The 15,972-nt window shown below is 42.1% G+C and overlaps 1 protein-coding gene across 1 annotated transcript in view; it reads left to right on the top strand.

Moving 5' to 3' along the window:
* Nucleotides 1-10,551: 10,551 nt before the first annotated feature.
* TMEM45B (transmembrane protein 45B) overlaps nucleotides 10,552-15,972 on the top strand; it is a 31,930-nt gene continuing 26,509 nt past the window's right edge. Inside the window, exon 1 of the mRNA XM_027835145.1 lies at nucleotides 10,552-10,695. The gene's annotated coding sequence lies outside the window, so the exon portion shown is untranslated. The remainder of the gene's footprint in view (nucleotides 10,696-15,972) is intronic.

The following is a 15,972-nucleotide window of genomic DNA, read 5'->3' as shown; positions in this document are numbered from 1 at the left end:
GAGCTCAGATTCAGACATGTAGAGTATGAGGTGAAAGCAAGATATAAAGGTAGAGAGGTCCTAAAGGGAGGTGGAGATACGGGTGAACATCTCATAAGAGGGTTAGGACTAGAAATGTAGATCTGGAAGTCAACTCCTTATAATGATCAAGATATTAAAAGCTCTAGTTCTTACTGAGGGCTAAGCTTTATTTTGAGGAAGCAGCAGATGGTCTCAGCAGAGATAGCCTCAAAATGTTATTTTAAGAGGCTCTTTGTCCAAACTACACAAGACTTGCTAACAAAAAGCAAAAATATGAAATAGTTGGAGGAAGTAAGGTCAGTTCAACCTTTTCTTTGAGGATGATCTTGCCTAGTTCCTCCACAAGTTATAAATTGTTTTAAATTGATAACACTTTTACATCTACATGGACATGTAAAAACCTCTTTGTGAAACTTACTCTTTGGGAAAAGAATTCTAAATTTCAGCATCCTGGTCTCTCTTCCCTGTAACTGCAGTAAAGTGCCTTGTTCCTGAATATAATTCTCTATGTTAGTAGATTTTTTTTTTTTCCTTAACAATTTTCCTTAATTAATTTCCTTAACAAGAAATAGTAGCCATGGAAGTGAATGAGATTGCCAAGAAAAAGTGATTATATATAGATTCCACATTAAGGAGTCAAGAAGATTAGGAGCCAGTAAAGGAAATAGACAAATAATGATTATAGAAATAGGAGGTCTGGGGCAGCTAGGTGGTGCAGTGGATAGAGCTCCAGCCTTGGAGTCAGGAGGACCTGAGTTTAAATTCGGTCTCAGACACTTTACACTTACTAGCTGTGTGACCCTGGGCAAGTCACTTAACCTTGATTACCTCACCAAAAAGCAAAAACAAACAAACAAAAAAAAGAGAAATAGGAGGTCAACTAGGAGAGCTGAGTATTTCTGAAGCTGAGAGAAGGGAGTATTCAGTAAGAGGGAATGCTCTAGGTTACATGAATCAAGATGAATCTTGGTAGGGAAGGAGGGATTCTTCCTCAATTCACATTTCTTTGTCTCCTTTTACGCACAACCACAGTTTTCTCTGGGAGCCTCAGAATTTAGCTTGTATCTAGGCCTCCTCAGATGAGGGTAAAAGTTCCCTGCAAGCACTTAAGCTTACAATGATTATTTGGTAGGGGACAACTTTTATTTCATCCCACAGTCAGAATACAGAAGTCACAAAAAACTCTCAGTAGTCCATAAATAATTAGTTCAATTCTTCTGCCTTTCTAGTGTGTCCACTGCCCCCTTGTTAGGAATAGCCTCTATAGGAAAAACAAAGACTCTTGAGATAGATGAGGCAAACTCATTTATTATACGTTCTTGCAAGAAGCAGGTGTGCTGCTAGAGACAGACATACCCTACAGAAGGGAAGGCAAGCAGTTGTATCCCTGTCCCAAAACGCAAGGTCTCTCCCTCATTTCTCATTTCTACTTCGAGGCGTACAACTTCCCAGAACGCCTACTTCATATTACTTCTTAATATGTTTCTCTCCTACTACATACAACATTGTGCCTAGAATTGTGTTAACCCTCCCCACCCCCCCAACCCCCCAGGAGAAGTTAATATGCATAAACTCATTAAGCATTCTGAATTCTATTGTTAGTACCACTTCCTCTACATCTGTGGAAACATAATTTCTTATACCTTACACCCCTTCCCCAATCCATATGGAACTATACAGTTCTCTAATCATACAAAACTAAGAGTTTGGACTCCCCTTGTAAGGTAAACAAATGTGTAGTGATTAGAGCAGCAAACTCCTTTCCCACTGGACCTGGACCTGGGCCATTCAAATAAGAGTGGCCAAAGTATAGGTTTTTCTCCTCCACGTCACATAACTTAAGTTCCTTGTGGCCTTCTAGGTCCTCAAGGGAGGCCCTTTGACTGAATCCAAACTTCACAGAACAAATCTCCTTAATAAAAGGATTTGTTCTGTAAAGCTTGGACTCAATCAAAAGGCTGCACCCAAGGACCTAGAAGGTCTCACGTGGCCTTAAGGCTGTAGGTTTCCCATGACTGTATGACCAAATGAGATATTTGGGTTTTGGTGTTTTTTTAGGCAATTGGGGTTAAGTGACTTGCCCAGAGTCACACAGCTAGTAAGTGTCGAGTGTTTTGTCTGAGGCCAGATTTGAACTCAGGTCCTCCTGACTTCAGGGCTGGTACTCTATCCACCGAGCTACCTAGCTGCCCCCAAATGAGATATTTGAATTCTGGACATTCTTCCACAAGACTGGAATTCAAATTCTCCACAATTTCCATTTCTTGGACTAAAAAATTGTGTTGATGTTTTTCCACCATTGGATCCAGCAAATTTCCCCTCCTCTGTGCAGAAGACTAGATGATACCACTCCTTTCTCTCCAAGAGTCATGCGATGGAGAGGCTTTTCGTCTTGTAGCCAGTTCTTGGGCTCCTATGTGGGTCAGAGTGCAGTGGGAGAGCTGGTTCAGAGTCAGTAAGAATACCGAGAATACCAAGGCTGGAGTCCTTCCAAGCAGGGCTTTATTGTTGCAAAAGCAAACGGAACCAAGCAGCTCAGGATACTGGTTGGTTGGGTAAAAGGGGAATGGGGACTTGCTGCTATCAGAGCTGAAGGGGGAATGACTTATGGAAATTTGCTATGGCATAATCTTGGTGCTATGCAAGCCAAAAGAAGACTTGTGCCTGCGCTTTACTGGGTCTTCCGGGTGGCTATTACGAAGTGGCTATACTTTCACTCTTGAGAGTCGATTCAACATCATACTCATGAGATGTTAATGGAGGCTTTGACATCACATAAGTTACTATCAGGCATTAAGGAGTGTCATTGCACTTGCATGGTCTTGGGAAAGTCCCTTGACCACAAGGTCACTGGTAATAGGGTGGGCTATGGAGTGGTAATGTTGCCTACTCAGCATATGGGGGAAAGGGCTAAAAATATAGGAGAAAGGGTTGCCTAATCAACATTTAGGGAAAGGATGGGGCCTCCATGCTTTGGGGGAAAAACAGGACTTTGCTATTCTGACTCCACTAGGCTGATCAGAGCATGGGAAACTGAAATACAATATACAACATACATACACACATATGTATATAGATATAGATACAGATATATGTGTCTATCTATATGTATGCATATGTGTGTGTTGTTGTTCAGTCATTTCAGACTCTTTGTGACCCCATTTGGGGTTTTCTTGGCAAAGATATTGGTGTGGTTTGCCATTTCCTTCTCCAGCTCATTTCATAGATGAGGAAAAAACTGAGGTAAACAAGATTAAGTGACTTGCCCAGGCTCAAAGGCCTAGTGAGGCCAGATTTGAACTCAGCTCTTTCTAACTCCAGGCCTGACGCTCAATCCACTGAGCATAATATTACTTTCCCACAATCAGTCAAAACCTAATTGTCTCATCCAACACAGAAAACTATTATTGAGTCCCAAAGACTAATTACTCACAACTCTAGCATCTCAGTAACTTCTTAATTAGAGTATTACCGTGACAGTTGCATGGTCATCCATAGGGCTAGATTGACTTTTCTTGTGTTTCCTTGAAAAAATATTTTGAAAGCAGGTTAGTATAAGATATCAACTTTATATGAAAGGACTGCCTATTTAAACCTCTTCACCTGGCCCAAGGACTTTTCTGCCTTAGACTCTGAAATCACTTGGCAGAATGTTACCAAAAAGAAAAATGTTTCTTCTTGGCCCGGCATCAACACATTTATTTTAATAGCTCCAGATGTACCTCTAATGGGAGTACCAGTCACACAAGCATTTGCTCATGCAGTAGGAATAAATATATAAAACCTGTGACCCATTTCTGAAGCTATAGAATCACATTTTGTGCCTTCTTCATAGCACTGTACTGTGGGTGATTGGAGTATTATCGTGGATTTTTTATGGATTAAAAAATATAACGCTCAGAGAGATTAAATGGCTTGTTCACCATCAGATAGCTAGTTCAGTGCTGGAGTCAGGGTTTGACCCCAGGTCAGAAGATTATAGATTTACTGCTGGTAGTTTAACCTTTTCCTTTCACTCACAAGGAAATGAGGACCAAAAAAGTTAGTGCCTTGCCCCCTAGGTCACACAGATAATAAAAGGGAGCATTTGAACTGAGGTCCCCTGCCTCCAAGTCTAGTTTACTTTGCACTGTCCCATGCTGCCTCATCTTCCTTCTGGTATGCCACACTGCCCCTAATGTAGGGCTCTAACATACTTTTCAGAATCATTCTCCAAGCACTCCCCTTGGTATTGACACAGTCTTTCCAGGTCTGGGTTATTATTGAGCCTTTCTCTTGGCTTAAAAGATTAGATTTCCCCTCCCTCTATGCCAAACTCTAGGGTAGTGAGATGCTATTATATGTGGACCCCGGAGGATGACCTAAGGTCCAGCAAGCAATTTTATATAAGTTAAACATGTGCAGTCATGCAAAACATTATCATCTTAGTCATTTTGTGAAAGAAAACACAAACAAAAAACACAAAAAATAAAAATAAAAAACGGTATACTTCAATCTTCATTTAGACTCCATCAGTTCTTTCTCTGGAGGTGGACAGAATTTTTCATCCTAAGTCAGTTCAAAAAGGAATTTGTACACTGTGTTAAATGAGGCCAAAAATTAGGTAAGAGCAGCTTTGTCACAGCTCTCCTCCCCATCACCTCCTTATTAGATTATCAAATGATGACAGGGACCATCTTTTGTTTCCACTTTGCATCCCCAACACTTAATAGAGGATCAGGAGGTAGTAGGAACTTAATAAATATTTATTGAATTAAATTAGCTTTTAGAGTGTGGAGTTTCAAAGTTCTTCTCTAATAGGTCCTTAAGAGGAAAATCCTTAATAGGCCTTTTCACCACTTTCCACTTTATTATCTCTGTTATAAGTCAGTCTTTAGGTCAAAGGTCTCTGGACAGGGTGCCTCCAGCCATTGCAGTTCTGTCTTCATGTATGTCTCTGGCTGCAGGAGGTTGAAAGCTGTGCTGTTTTCAGATTGGAAGAGCTCAAATTGGGACTGGCATGGCTTCTATTAGATCCCTGTGGCTATCAGCGCTGTTCTCTGTACCCTATCCCACTCCAAACAGGTCCAGGTATGTGCCTCCTATAGAGATTTGCCTCTTTGTCATATCTTTCAGCTCTGGATATCTGTCCCAGAGTCAGTCTTTTTGAATTATGCCATTTTTTGCCCTTTCTCTATTCCCAGAAAAGGCCAACCATCATAATCACCCGTTTTCTAAGGTTCCAGGTCAAAATGAGTATTATCAGCATATAAATGGCATAGGATATAAAATAAATGATAGACAGATACCCAATAGACAGACACAGTGACAGACACACAGACAAATAGCTACACAGATAGATATACACAGATGGACAGATAGACACACAGATTCACAGACAGATAGACATAGATAGATAGACAGGGCCAAGCACTGGTAATGGATAAGGTCCTGGATTTACAGTGAGGAAGCCTGGGTTTGAATAGCACTTACTAGCTTTATGATTAAAAACAAATTACTTAGAGCCCAGATTTCCACATCTGCAGAATGAAAGTAATAATCTTGGAACCGTCTACCTCACAGCATTGTTGTGAGTAAACTGCTTTGCAAACCTTAAAACTCTCTAGAAATGTGACTCAATACAGTTTGGACATGTTGGAATCAGTATCCTAATTTTCTTTCTTTCTTTTTTTTTTTTTTTTTTGTGAAGGCAATTGGGGTTAAGTGACTTGCCCAGAGTCACACAACTAGTGAGTGTTATGTGTCTGAGGCCAGATTTGAGCTCAGGTCCTCCTGACTGCAGGGCTGGTGCTCTATCCACTGTGCCACCTCGCTGCCCCCCAGTATCCTAATTTTTGATAGGGGAAGTTAGTCCAAGGGGAACGTCAAGAGTGATACTCTGAAATATAGCCAGAGAGGATTCCTAGAAAAAGAAAAGAGAGATCTAAGAATATGGCCACATAGGGAAATTATCAATCAGCTTTTAGACGTACATAAAATGGAAGCAGGGGCTTGCAGGTAATTGCAAATGAATAGGAAAGAGAAGCCATGCTCTGTAATAATAATGTCAGGAGTGCTGAAGCCCAGAATGAGCTGAGCCCTGCACCAAACGCTAAGGACAACAAAAAGGACTATTTTTTTCCCCTGTTTGTTTAGCTGTGTTTGAGGCAAGAGAAGAATAAAAGCAATTATATAATCATTGCCTGGGGCAGATGGAATAATAATCATGGTTGAGAAGACCTAACTACTCAGTTTGCATTTTGCTTCTGTTTTCTTTTCTAGGGAAGGTTCAAATAAAATGGTTAACAGTAAGTTGAAACCCAAGACCAGTAGGGAAATAAGAGAGCACCTGGTTGCCCTCATTGAGTTTGTTATGGGACAGGAAACAGGTAGAACTGGGGAAATGTGAGCTAGGGCCAGTCCTGGCTGGTGTTGTGGTGAGCCAGGAAGTCGTGGGCCAAACCTGGAGGAGGATGGGACAACTTTGCCCCGCAGTAGATTAATCTGCCCCCTATCCCCCCACTTTTTCCCTCATCACCACCACCCCCCCTCCTCCCACCCCTCCCCATGGACCCTCTGGACCAGGAGAGTATAGAAGGAGTTTTTGGACTTTGGAGTTTGAAAATCTCTTTGCTGAGTCTGTTTAACCTTTTTGTTGGTGACTTTTATCAGTTAGTTTATATCTTCCTGAACTGCTTCTTGAGAACTGCTTTTTTTTAAGTAAAAGCTCGATTTGTCTGAACCTTAGTCCCGAGCGATCCACTGCACCAAATGCCAGTATTAAGACAGAACTAGCAGGTGATTTCTTAGCCCAAGTCTGTGACCTTTGAGTGACCATGCAGAACAGAAAGGCCACTTCAGCGCTGCAGAAGGGCCAATGCTGGCCCAATTTTAAAAGGGGCCGGGAAAAGAATCTACAAACTATGAGTCAATGTGCTTAATGTATTTCTGGCGAATTTAAAGGCTTTTTTTTGTTGTTGTTTTTCCCAACTACATGTAAAAACAATTTTTAACATTAGTTTCTTGAAATTTTGAGTTCCAAATTCTCCTCCTTCCTCCCTTCCTTTCCCTCTCTGAGATGGCAAGCAATTTTATATAGGTTATACATGTGCAGCCATGCAAAACATATTATCATATTAGTCATTTTGTAAAAGAAAACACAAACAAAAAACACGAAAAAAATAAAATAAAAAATGGTATACTTCAATCTTCATTCAGATTCCATCAGTTCTTTCTCTGAAGGTGGACAGAATTTTTCATCCTAAGTCTCTGTTGTGGAGTTTTTTCAGTCATGTCTGATTCTGTGACCTCTTTTGGGGGTTTTCATGGCAAAGATACGAGAGTGGCTAGCCATTTCTTTCTCCAGCTCATTAAAGACTTGAGACTTAATTTCATTTCCCTGTTGCCCAGAGAAACAATTCTGAGAGATAAAATGCTAAACCAGTTCACAAGTATTTGTTAAGCTTTAACAATTTTCCAGGCAATGTACTAAACAAAACATAAGGTCCCTGCCCTCCAGGAACTCATCTTCCCAGGGAGGCACGATGTGCCAATAACTATGTACATGCAAGACATCTACCAAGTAAATGAAAGGTAATCACTGGGAAAGCTGGAGGCCTCCTACAGAATGTGTAATTTGAGGTAAATCTGGAAAGAAGCCAGGGAAGCCAAAAGGTTGAGGTGAGAAGGAAGAGCAGCCAGCCATGAGAGACAACCAGTAAGAAGACAAGGAGTTAGGGGATGGAGTGCAAGGAACAGCAAAAAAAAAAAAAAAAAAAAAATAGGGTCACTGGATTATAGAGTACATGTTGTTATTCCGCCATGTCCTTCGTGACCTCATTTGGAGTTTTCTTGGCAGAAGTACTGGAGTGGTTTGCCATTTCCTTCTCCAGCCCATTTTTATAGATGAGGAAACTGAGACAAACAGAGTGAAGTGACTTGCCCAGGGCCACACAGCTAGTAAGTGTCTGAGGCTGGATTTGAGCTCAGTTCTTCCTGACTCTGGGCCCATTGCTCTATCCACTGGGCTATCTCGCTGAGTACATAGAGCAGGGGTGGGGAAGCAAAATGTAACAAAACTGGAAAGATAGGAAGGAGGAAAGTTGTAAAGACTATCAAATGCCAAATAGTATTTTATATTTGATCCTGGAGGGGATAGGGATCTACCAGAGTTTACTGAATAGGGCCATTTATTGGTTTATTGGCCAGATCTTTGCTGTAGGAAAATCATTTTGGCACCTGGTTAGAGAGAACAGAGAGAGTAGAGAAGCAGAGAGAGGCTAGACGGAGGGAGACCCCCCCAGGGGCTATTGCAATACTCCACGAGGCCTGCACCAGGGTGGGGACAGCTTTAGAGGAGACAAAGGGGAGTATATTTTGAAAATGTGACAAAGGTAGAAACGACAGGACTTGGCAACAGAGTGGAGAGAGGAGTGTGGTGAGAGAGAATAAGGAATTGAGGATGACACACAGGTTGAGAGCCTCAGTGACTGGGAGGAAAATGGTGCCCTTGCCAGGAATAGGGAAGTTAGGAAGATTGGAGGGTTTGGGGGGGAAAGATAAGGAAATGGAAGTCTATTGAGGTAGTGACGTGCCCAAGGTCACGGAGATCCTTAGTGGCAGAGCCAGGATCCATACTCAGGTCCTGCAACCCCAAATTCAGTGTTCTTTCCACTGTACCGCACTGTCTCCCTGAGTGAGACATGAAGTAAAAATTATCCGTTCTACTCACGGAATGCCAATATTTCCTTAAGGATGCTTTAAAGAAGGGGCAGCTAGGTGGTGCGGTGGATAGAGCTCCAGCCTTGGAGTCAGGAGGACCTGAGTTCAAATTTGGCCTCAGACACTTGACACTTACTAGCTGTGTGACCCCAGGCAAGTCACTTAACCTCAATTGCTTCCCCAAAAAGCAAAAAAAAAAAAAAAAAAAAAAAAAAAAAAAAGCTTTAAAGTCCTGAAGTAACTTCCCAGGAGTCACATCGGCAGTAAGTAGCAGTTGCAATTCGAACTATATCCTTTGACTCTAAATATTGCCAAAATTTCATAAAAGCAGGGATTTAAAAACTGAATCTTTGTTGGGATATAAGGTGTATTACCATTGGCTCAGACTCCAATAGAACTTGGTCTCTGCCAATAGTTAACAAGTCCTCTTCTAACTGACACATTTCTTCAACAACTCTAATTAACAATTGTTTGATTCCAAAACCATTTATTAAGCTCTTACAATGCAAATCATTCTCAGCTGCTTAGTGACCAACTGCTTTTGATTTTCTTGGCTTAACTGTTAGAACAGAGTTTACTGGCAAAGTAAAAGAAAACATAGGAAGACTTCAGAACCTTGATCAGTGCAGTGACCCAATGGGACTTCCCAGGTCTGAAAAAACGAAACCTCCACCTGCCTCTCACCTCTCTCCAGAGGGGCCGCATTCTCTAGGTGTGAGATGAAGCAAACATGACAAAGGTTTTGATTTATTTTTGTTTAAATATATTTCTTTGTTACAAGGAATGATTCTACTGGTGATAGGGAGCAGTAGAGAATGATGGGGCCTCAACAAGAAGTGACAGCAATGTCGTTTAAATAAAACATTTAAAAATAAAATAAAAAGATTGTTGAGCAGAATGCTGGCTTAATAGCTTTGAGTATTTTCATCTCAGCCTCAGCCTCTTGTCACACATTCCCCAGGGCACATGATTTGATAGTCTCCTGGGTGAGAGTGGGTTAGTTTTGACTGTAATTGGGATAGGAATGCTACCTTATTTCCCTAAGGCGGTCTGCCTTGGCACTCTATGATGCTCATTTTCAGAGTCCAGTGATGTTGCAGAGGCAGAGAAAAGGGAGATCTTCCTGCCATTTCTTGGAGCAGCTACTACTGAGGCTTAATCAGTTTGGAGTTAGGAAATGTCATATCATATTCTTAGGTCTAGCCAGTTAGTGACCCATTCTCCCACTCTCCATTTCCTGTGAAGGACATGATACAGCCCATTAGCCACATTTAGACAAGAGTTCCTGGATCTTCCCTCACTAATGCTTTTATCAGGAGACACTGACAAATTGCAGAACTGGCAATTTTCCTTTCCATGGTTCTAAGTGCTAATGAACAGTGGGAAGGCCAAGAGATAAACAACAGGAGATAGAAGAAAAAATAAAACAAGATTTCTGAATTACACAGAAACTCCCTTACTACTTCTCCTGAATGTGACAGGTCCCACTCTTGTTAGAGGATGTAGTGTGGGGTAGCTACCTTGAAAAGAAAGAGGTAGGACACTGTGCAAAACTGCCCTGGGTAACTGCTCTGGGCCTCAGTTTCCTTCTTTATAAAATGGGGGCATTGTTCTAAATGATCTGTATGATCCTGGGACACCCACCCCTGAAGCAGGGGCAGAAAGAGGTGACTCAAGAAAAGCTTGAGAGGTTTGATTCACAGCCCTCGGGAAGAAAGGCAATCCTTGGGGATAAAGATTCGGGTGGGGCTATGGTCCAGCTCACTAGGAAATGCCAGGCGGGCGAAAGGGAATCAGGGAGGGAACAGCTTTAAACCCTTGACACAGTTCCTGCTGGAGGGGCGGGGTGAGCGCTCAGGTTTAGTTGCTACCAAGAACCCTGATTGCTTGGACGGCTCCCTACTGTGCACCCCTTTCTATATCAACTGGCAGGGCACCGGCTGAGTCTGAGTCAGACCAAGACTGACCGCACAGGTAGGGATCCCCGACCCGCTGCCTGCGGAGGAAAGGGAGGGAGGGGAAGGAGGAAGGGACCCGGCAAAGTGGGCAGGGAGTCAGAAGGAAGCGGGGAGTCGCCGCTGAGGTCAGGGGCGCCCGGAAGAGACTAGCCCAAGCTAGTGGATCGGGAGAAGAAGCACTCAGGCAACCCTGAGCCTGCTGGTCAGAGCGCACCTGCCGCTGCGGCTCCCGGAGGTGTCTGCTGGCCAGTCTCCCGCCATGCCCCTGGAGTCCTGCTTGCACGTTCTCTCATCTCGCTTCCCTACCCTTAACCCTGCCTTGTTCCGCAACCGACAACCTCCTCCCCTTCTCATTCCCTGTGCCAGGTACACCCACCTCCGGACGCACGCACTTGGGCTGACTGCCCTCCGCTAGCCAGGTTGTGAACAAGGGCCCCGTGAGATCATAGATTTAGAGATAGAAGAGACCTTAGAGGTCACCCAATTCATCTTACAGATGAGGAAACTGAGGTCCACAAAGTCTATAAACATTGAATAAGTACCTACGGGGTTTGGCAACACATTGCTAATCGCTGGAAAAGACAGTCCCTGCTCTCGAGGATTTTGCAGACTTAATTCAGGAAAACAACGTGAAAAAGACTAGGATCAAACAAGCGATATAAAGGAAAAATCACGAAAGGGAGGTAGTAGCCTTAAGGGGTTTTGGAAAGGCTATAGAAGGTGGGACTTCAGCTGAGACTTGAAGGAGACAGGTAATCCAGGAGGTGGAAATCAAGAGGGAGGGAGATCCAGGCATTCGGGAACAGCCGGTGAAAACTCCCAGAGCCGAGAGCTGGAGTGTATTGTTAGCCAAAGAGCAAGGAAGCCAGTGTCACTGGATGAAGATTACATGGAGGGGAGTAAGATGAAAGAAAACTGGAAAGGTAGGAATGGGCCAGGTTATGATGGGCTTTAAAGGAGAGCTTTTAAGTTAGGAAGAGTGGTGTGTTTGGTAAGAAAGTTAGTAAGTTTGTTTTGGGACGTGAGTTTTACTCACTGTCACACAGGTAGTATCAGAGTCAAAATTTAAACTAAAATTAAACTAAAGTCCTCTGACATCAAATACGGTGCTCTCACCGTATCATAATGGGGGGAATACTGCTTCTCCCCAGCCCGCTCACACACCCATCTGTGCTGTCTGTCCTGCATTCTCACTGAGGCTTGGGGTCTCAGAGTTTAAACACGCATTCCTTCCTTGTTGTTAACAATAAGAGATGAGTGGAAAAGTCTCAAAAAATTGGAAATTGAAATGTGAAGAGAGGTGGAATGTCAGCTGGGCGGGGTTATAGAAGAACCTGGAACTTGGTCCTTTCTGGATTTGAGTAGGCTAAAGGACCACCTAGCTAGTCTTGGATTTCATTTTAGTTCAGAAAATAGGTATTTTCACTGCACGAAAAGCAATATAGGGCCCAACACTCCCTCTCCTCTTCTCTCCACCAAATCTATTTCTTATGATCTGGCCCAGGAGTCAAGGACTTAACATTTGGCAGGAGCTCAGAGAAAGGATTTTTTGCCCTTTTAGCTTTTAGACTCAAAGCTGTTCTGCTCAGTCCTGGAGTTTTGACTTAACACTTTCTCATGAATCCCTAAGGGAGTTAGGTTGGAAGTCCTAAGGACCCAGACTCGTTTCTAAGCAGCAATCCTCCAAATCAGGCATTTTCAATTGACCCAGGAACCTATAATCTTCTGTTCAGAGAAAATTTATCAATTTTGTTGTTCAGTCATGTCCAACTCTTTGTGACCTTATTTGGGGTTTCTTGGCAAAAATACTGGAGTAGTTTGCCATTTCCTTCTCCAGCTCATTTTATCAAGGAGGAAACTGAGGCAAACAGGGGTAAGTGACTTGTCCAGGGTCACACAGCTAGCAAGTGTCTGAGGCCAGATTTGAACTCAGAAAGATGAGTCTTCCTTTTATCTGGCAAAACAGATTTAAGCTTAGATAAGAAAAACTCAAGTGTAGTTCTTTCTAAGGATTAGAGAATGGCTGAGATGACCCACAGACATGTTTCTGTGCCATAAGGTCATATACTTAAAATGTGTACCACCTCCTCCCCCAACCCAGCAAGAAGATAAAGATTTGAGACTGAAAGTTTGGGATCCCTGGATCCTTGAGCAGGCATATATAACCTTTTCTATATTTTTGACTCTATTACCAGGCTTATTTAGACTACAAGATAATTTGGTCTCAATGTTTTGTTTTCCTTGGACATAGGTCCTGGTAGTGTAAGATTTAGTCTTCTATTGCCTCATTTAAAATTCACAGAAACTAATTTTTCACTTGGTGAGTAAGCAGATGGAATTCTGCTAGTCTTCGTTTAAGCTGCAGTGGCTGACAAAGTCTTAGGGTCTCTGGCTCTGCCATTCCCTTTCTTGTGTTTGCTGGGGGAACCTAGGGACACCTGGATAGCACTAACCTCATGGATGCTTGGCCCTACCAGTTAAGAAGCCTCTGCCCAGACCCTCATTAACTTGGATTAAGTAGCACCTTCCTATCCTTTCAGTTTACCTGTTTTGTGGAAATTACTACTGGGCACAGAGTCAAGAGAAGTTGGGTTTCAATTCCCATTCCTGTCAGGAGCCATGTGGCCCTCCAAATATCAGTTTCCTCATCTGCCAAAGAGGGATGGGAATATTCGGACTTCTTATCTCACAGGAAACTCACACTGAGGAAAACACTGTGCAAACTTTCAAAAGCAGTATAAATTTGAGTTGTATCTTATAACTATAAAAAGAATGATTTGTCTGAAACACTGATACACAGAACTAGGAAGTGAGTCAAAGAGTAGAAAGTGACTTAGGGTAGGGAGTTAAGACAGGTGGTGGAATGCCTGAGAAGAAATGGTTAAGGTTAAAAGAAATTTTCCCCCAATGCAGTCCTTCTCATTATTCTCGTCATATCCTTTACTTCCTCTAAACTCTGACTTTAGAACTTAATACTTCAAAGGTAGCATGGCCTAAGAAGAGTGGGGCCATCGTCCTGATCTATATCTTGCCACTGGATCCAGATGGCTCTGGAGGAGAGAGTGAGGCTGATGACTTTGCACAGCCCTCCCTCACTTAAATCCAACTCACTTGCAAGTCAAGACACCTGCCTGATGTCACTCACTGGTCCTCTTCGAGAACAAAGAACAAAAATAAACAAACCTTTTCTAATTTCTCCTTTAGTGTATCTTATGTCTTGTCTCTCCAACTAGATTGTTCAAGAAGGGACCAACTGGGCCTGAGATTTTTTTTTTTGTTTCTCTATCACCCAGTAGTATTGAGCACTTAGTAGGTACTCAGTAAAGACTGAGAGATAATGATCATTTGGTTCCATCTTACAGATAATGGAAACTAAGCCAAAATCTTTTGGGATGAACCAAAAATTTCTCAGCTTTCAGCTTTCCCACTGTGTAAAGAAGTCCCAAGTTGGTAGGCTCTGTGAACTCTGATTTTGGTGATAGAGAAAATCTTCCCAGGCCACACAGGTCAACTGTCATTTCTTCTCCACAGCCAGCCACAAATGACTGAGGGATGTCAGCTATATAATGATCACAGTCCCTGCATGCAAAGGAAGATAAGGAAGAATTTGCTGATTAGAACTCAGTACACACAAAGAGAGCAACCCATCCCTCTGCCTTCTCTTTTCTCCTCTACTTCCCCATTTTCTTCCTCTGAATAAAATGAGGAAAGACTAGTCTGAGTTGCCTCCCAAGACCCAGATCCACCTCTCAGTTCAGGTTTAAAGTTTTCAGTCTTAGTCTCTCCTTAGTGTGCATTAAGAATTTTTCATATACAGAGTGTCTCAAAAGTCGTAGTGCAATTCTAAATTATTAGGTTTAGTGATATGTAGAATGTAGCTACTACAAATGAACCCATGATCTCCCATCTCACTTTCCTAGGTGTATGTGCCAGCCCTCTCATAGAGTGTCTTGCCATTCCCTTGTTCATAGCTATATATTTATGTATAAGATTAGGTCCTTAAAGTACCTCATTCGTTCAAGATGACATGAGGAATGTGTGAGTGTGTGTGTGTGTGTGTGTGTGTGTGTGTATCCTCCAAAAGGGGAAATAAGACAAAGATATAAAAGTTTTAAATTTAATCAAGTAGGGAACTTTGAGAAAGCAACAAAATTAAACTGTTAGAAATCTAAATAACTAGCTGCTAGTTTGGCTTCCAAATGTGTCTAAGGGGAAATACAGACTTGATTATGTTTTAGTAATACCGTTCTCCTATTTTGAAGTCCCTATCTGAAAATAATAAAAGATAGAAAGACTCATTTTATAAATAAGTCAGGCTCTCATGGATTTTAAGATTATTCTTTCAGTTTATGAATGACATTGTCCATAGCAGATACAGAGTTTTGGTAAAGTTAGGAAGAACGGGTGGTATGTAAAAACTGAAATTCTTTGAAGTTTCAGGTGAATTATGGATTCCTAATTGTTGTCCTTCTTATAGCTCTGTTGTTAGTAGGGTTAGACCTTATGGTTTGAGTTAGTTCTCACCACATGAACTAATTACAAAAGCCAATCTGATTAGATTTTGATAAGGTTTACTGAATTATGCAGTCTTATTACTAACAGGACTTAGCAGAATTACCTAGGAATCTCTACAAGTGACTTGGAACCAGAGAAGCAGATCTGCTAGGAGCAACCTGCTTCAGAGCTGCCCGGAGGATGAGGCCTATTCCAGAATGTCCAAGGGGAGATGTTCCCAGGAATCAGGGACTACATGGGATATCTGGGCCTCAAGATAAAATGTGCTGATTGAATGAACGTTGGGAGTGGGTTACCAGGTTACAAGGAGACTTCATGTTATTTAACATTGATGTTCATAATTATATTACTCTGGCCTTTGTTTCATGGTGCTATGTTTAGTCAGTTTTCTTGGTTACCTTGGTGATATGTAAACGTCCCCTCTCAGATTAGCATATGGTGAGCACTCTAAGTGGTTTAAACTGTAACCTGATTTAGTTTACCTATAGGGCCTAATTAATATGGTTTGTCTCCTTAAGGGATGTATGAGATTGTGATTCTTTTTATTTAAGTTTGTTCAACCTTTCTGACACTGAAAGAAACACGGGGTTATGATTTTGCAACACCCATAGCCCATGATATTTGTGCCTTTCAGGCAGTCTCTAGCTACCTTTCTTGTCCAGAGTCTAACTCCTCATGGAAGAAAACTGTGATAACAGGAGGCTGAGAGTGGGTGCCCTAACATTTATATATTGAACTGCTAAAGTCAATGGGCTGCAGATATGTTTTAGGGTACAGA

This window comes from Vombatus ursinus, unplaced genomic scaffold (assembly GCF_900497805.2).
Source record: "Vombatus ursinus unplaced genomic scaffold, bare-nosed wombat genome assembly UNPS02014813.1, whole genome shotgun sequence".
Classification (NCBI taxonomy): Eukaryota; Metazoa; Chordata; class Mammalia; order Diprotodontia; family Vombatidae; genus Vombatus; species Vombatus ursinus.
Note: the sequence above shows the minus strand (reverse complement) of the source record. Positions and strands in the feature narration are given on the sequence as shown.